At 37.9% G+C, this 5,449-nt stretch overlaps 1 pseudogene; it reads right to left on the bottom strand.

Moving 5' to 3' along the window:
• Positions 1-774: 774 nt before the first annotated feature.
• LOC107526909 (histone chaperone ASF1B pseudogene) lies at positions 775-1,381 on the bottom strand (annotated as a pseudogene).
• Between the last annotated feature and the right edge of the window lie 4,068 nt (positions 1,382-5,449).

A 5,449-nucleotide genomic window follows, 5' to 3' on the forward strand; every position in this document is an offset into this window, starting at 1 on the left:
ACCAGAGGCAGAGGGGCCCTGATGCCAACACAGATGGACAGAGCACAGCAGGCTGCTGCAACATGTCATCTCCCCACAGTGGCAACCTCCAGGGAAATCTAGATCCAGTTAGGAGGTAACAAGAAAGTGGTTGTGACTGAGAAGAGAGTGAACCATCATTCCTCAGCATCCAGCTGATCACACTTTTGGGAACAGAGTTTTCCAAGGGCTGCTGGGTTGAAAAGACCTAAAAATAGTTCTGGGAAAGGACAGAAATTGTTTCTGAGTCAACCTTTTATCCCAGATTCCTTGTGACTCCAGAAAGTTGGGTGGATCTACTCAGATATTTGGGAAGGAAAAGGAATGACAGTGCCTTTGGCCCAACAGGGCTGGAACCACTGACCAAGAAAGCCTCAAGGCAGGACAGGGAGGTCTGTGGGAAGAGCTCTGGGTCGACGGTACTTATAGGGCAGCATGGTGGCACAATGGCCTATATGTGGAAGAGAGAAAGGACACAAGTTAGAGAGAATTAAAAACTGAAGTACCTGCTTTTTATAGGCCTGGGCAGTAAAGGTGAGATAATCCTTCTGGGCTGAGGCTGGGAGACCTGCGGCCCGTTCTTTCCTCAAGGACAAGTTTGACAGGCCTGAATGTGGAGGATGGCCCCAAAGTCTTCCAGATGGCTCTCATAGGACTCTCCAGGAGGCCCAACTGCCCCCTCCAGGTGTGTCGGGAGACTGCCTATAGTCTTAGCTGGGCCCTGGTAAGGCCTGGTGTCCCCCGGTTAGACACCAGTTAGATGCAGTCCATGGAGTTCTCAGGGAGGAAGCTGGGGATACAGCCAGGGAGCCCCAAGCCTTTGACAAGGGTACAGTTGATGGGGAGGCTGCAACTTAGGGTGGGGTCCTGGTTCTCTATAGCTTCCAGCCTGTCTGTGGTGTTGTACCAGTTGATGTGGAAACGGGTCATGAGGGATTCAAGGCCAAGATGGTCCACTGGAGCTGAGAAAAGTCTGGCTTTGGGAGCGGGTTCTCCCTCAATTCTGGGCCAAGATACTCATTGTTGATATAATAACCCATGCGATGAACTCCTGCCCATGGTAGGTGCAGGTGATGAGGCCCGTGGTCACACCTATGGCGTCTCTCTCAGAGATGAGGGATGGGTTGGAAGCATCAACCCGAAAGACGAACATGTGTCTCCTTGCTGGGACAGGGTGGACCACCACCGAGTCTAGGATTTGATCAAACTCCTCACTCTCAGCTGAGCTGACATAAATGATCTTCCACTCCAGGTCGTCTGCCAGAGCCTCGTTGCACTCGAAGCTGATCTCGAATAGGAAGGAGCTGTGGAAAGAGCTCGGATCCTCCAGCACCACCACCTTCAGCACCGACACCTTGGCCATCGCCTTGCCTGGCTGTGGTTGGCCAACCCACTCTGAATCCACAAGGTCAGCAGAACAGCGTTACCCACAGCACCCCCTGCCTCTCTCCCTGGACTGAAGTGTCTAATATTCAAAATTTATAAAGAACTCATATATCTTAACACCAAAAAAACAAACAATCTAATTAAAAAATGGGCAGAGAACCTGAATAGACACTTCTCCAAAGAGGACATACAGATGGCCATGAGACATATGAAAAAATGCTCAACGTCACTTGTTATCAGAGATGCAAATTAAAACCACAATGAGATATCACCTCACACCAGTGAGAATGATTATCATCAAGAAATCAACAAACAACACTTGTTGGCAAGAATGTGGAATAAAGGGAACCCCTGTGTACTGTTGGTGGAATTGCAGACTGGTGCAGCCACTGTGGAAAACAGTATGAAGGTTCTTCATAAAATTCAAAATAGAGCTACCTTATGACTTAGCAATTCTACTTCTAGGTATTTATCTGAAGAAATCCAAAACACTAATTCGAAAAGATATATGCACCCTTCTGTTTGTTGCATTGTTATTTACAACAGTCAAGATAGGGAAGCAACCTAAGTACCCATCAATAGATGATTGGATAAAGATGTGGTACATTTATACAATGGAATTATTACTCAAACATAAAAAAGAATAAAATTTTACCATTTGTAAAAACATAGATGAAACTAAGTGAAATAAGTCAGACAGTGAAAGACAAATACCATGTGATTTCACCTGTATATGGAATCTAAAGAACAAAATAAACTGACAAACAAAATAGAAACAGACTCAGACATAGAGAATAGACTGATGGGTACCAGAGCAGAGGGGAGGGTGGAAAGCCAGGTGAAAAAGGTGAAAGGATTAAGAAGTACAAATTGGTAGTTACAAAATAGGCCTGAGCATGTAAAGTACAGCATAAGGAACATCCAGTCAATCATATTGCGATAACTATGTTACAGTGTCAGGTGGGTACTGGAAATGTCGGTAGGAATACTTTGTAAAGTATATGAATAGCTAACCACTATGAGTACACCTGAAACTAATACAAAATAATATTGAATGTAAACTGTAATTGAAAAAAAAAAAGTTAACATTAGGGGAAAATAGATAAAAATGTACACCAACTCTATCTTTGCAAACTTTCTATATATCTAAATTTTTTGGAAATGAAAAGCTTAATGTCAAAAAATAAGTTTGAGATACTTCTTTCCTTAAAAAAGTATAAAAAGTATAAATGTACACTGAAGACATATAAGGTAAGAAATAATAAATATTTAAATATCCAAGCAGCCCTCACTTTATATGGTAGTGTGGAAGTCTGAAAATGTGTAAGCTGAGACTATGGAAAGCAACTATAATAGTTAATGAAAAAATTTACATTATTCCATGACCTCTTACATGGTTTGTCAAAACATAAAAATTCTCTATCAACTATAAATATAAGGAAAAATAAAAATAGTAAAACTGTTATTTATTTTGCTATTATTTAAAACATTAGAAATATTGATAATTGAAGTGTTTTATACATTTGTAAGAAAATTTATCAAGAGTGGTTTTAACTGTGCTTGCCTCCTCATTTTATAACTAGTGATACAGGTTCAGCATCTTTTCTATGCTTTGGTGAGTTGTTGACTCCTTTCTAAGTTTGGACCAGCTTCCAACATTTTATTCTTCATGTTTTCAATGTTGCGAAATATCTGTGAGATTTCCTTTAGTGTAAAGTTTTGACTGGTGTTATTTCCCCTAGGTCTTCTTTATCTTTTTTGTTGCAACCACTTTCCTTATTAATTCCAATAAGTTCACCTGCACTAAGTTCCTCCAGTTGCGTACCTAGTCGTTCTGGCAGTGACAGTATTAACATTCTCACGGTCAGCTATTTCTTCTATAACTTCATTTACGTTTGGCTCTAATTTCACTTGCAGTGTTATCGGGTTTTGTTTCTTTGCTACACTTTCATCTTTACTGGGCAATTTCCTCTTTTGATTATTTTTATAGACTATCACAAGGGTTTATTGTTTCAAGACAGGAGTCAACACAACTACATGCTTTGCTGCTGTGTGTCAACTAGAGACATGGGCAGTGAGCGATAATCCGCAGACTTTGCAAGAAGTGATGTGATTGTTCAGTGACCATGATCTGTCTCTGATATTTATGCAGTAATTTGTGGACTGAAAAGCTAATTAAAAAGTTGGTTCTATATGCAGTTACAGTTAATATATCATGATAAAACACAAAAACTTATACAATAATTTTCGTAGCAGCATTATTCATAATTGGTGAATGTAGAAACAACCAGAATGTCCATCAGCTGATGAACGGATATACAAAATAAGGTATCTTTATAAAATGCAAAGTTGTTTGGCAATAAAAGTAGTGCACTTTGATATGTGACACAACATGGATAAATACTGAAAAACATTATGCCAGTCACAAAGGACCACATATCATATGACTTCATAGATTACAAAATTGATTAGTGATTACCTAGGGTTGGGAGGTTGGAGGAAATGAAAAATGACAGCTAATGGATGCAGGGTTTCTTTATTGGGTAATGAAGATATTCTAAATTTAGATTGTGGTGATAGTTGTGCAACTTGAACACACTAAAAATTCTTGAATTATACACTTTAAATCAGTGAATATTATGGCATTTGGGTAATATCTCAATAAAGCCACACACACATAACATGCTGTGGCAATAGAAATTTGTGCATATAGGAACTGTGGGAAGTAAGGAATGTCTGAATTAATAATGGTCTTTGATAGTTGAGAGGTTAAAGGAGGTAGATCTAAGCTCTCTTTAAAAAGTGAAGTACTGTGCTGGGTTATTAGCGGAAACTAATTTTATATAGGAACTATATTTACATATTGTGCATCTAAAAATGGTGCATAGTAAGTGCTTGGTAACTGGTTATTAGTTATTATATTATTTTAAAATATTTATTCATAAAAGATTTTTTTAAAACATGTTTGCTTGTGAGGAACAGAAAATTGTAGAAAATATAAATCATTACTCAGTAGACAGTTGGTATAGGAGCTTTAATTTTACCTTAAAATTATAAAATTCCAGAAAGCAGGATTTTTGCTGTTGAAATGATCTTTGCAAAAGGAAATATTTAGATTGTATAAGGAAGTTTAGAAATAATGAGGGGAAAACAAAACCTACCAGGCTAAGGTGGAATGGACTAAGGCATAAGGTACCTGAAGTTTTTGTGAGAGATACGGGTTTGGGTTTGGTGGTGAAGGAGAGGAAGGGCGGGCTTGGAAGATGAGTCTAAAGAGCTAATACAGGTTGGAAGTTTTGGTTGGGAGCTGCAGCAAGTAGAACTTGAAGTGGTGAGGTCTCCACTTACAGGTTCAACCACAGCAATAGGAATTAGGAATTGGAAGGAAAAAAAATCATTTCAGGCAGACATGCATGGCAATCTGTTTATATCTAAAGAGTATGATTATTTACACCTAAATGCGTGTCCTGTTATAAACCTTCATGAAGAAATGCTGCTTAATTTATTTTTACTTGCTATTATCTGAGCTCAAAAAAGCAAGAAGTTCGATAAAGAAAAAGTCTGTATTCTTTTGAATATTATAAAATATATTATTCGGTTAGAAGTCCTTGAATATTTTTTTATGTTTTTTCTTAATAAAGTAATAGACCACAGTGTGAGAAGTTTGCATTCGTTTCCTTTGAAGGATCTTTGCCTTTATCACAAATATTTCATATCTCGGATTGTATTAAAATCTTTGATATCCTTGATTGGATATTTAACGGCTTTCTTCATTTGAATGTTTAGCCACAAAGAATGATTCTTATCTCATCTGATGAAAGAAATTATAGATGAATCCTTAGTTGAAAAATATTGAGGGTGTTATATCGGCAATATACCTTTTTTTTTTTGCACTTGGAAGAACAAGGAGATTAAATTTTTATGTTAATACATTTTTTAATGAAACTGACCCTATAATAAAATTTGTTACTGACTAAAATTAAATGACTTCATTTTCCCAATATTAAAAGTTCAATGAGAGACAGTTGGAGACAGTATTAAAAGC

Source organism: Miniopterus natalensis, chromosome X (genome assembly GCF_054644295.1).
Source record: "Miniopterus natalensis isolate mMinNat1 chromosome X, mMinNat1.hap1, whole genome shotgun sequence".
Lineage (NCBI taxonomy): Eukaryota > Metazoa > Chordata > Mammalia > Chiroptera > Miniopteridae > Miniopterus > Miniopterus natalensis.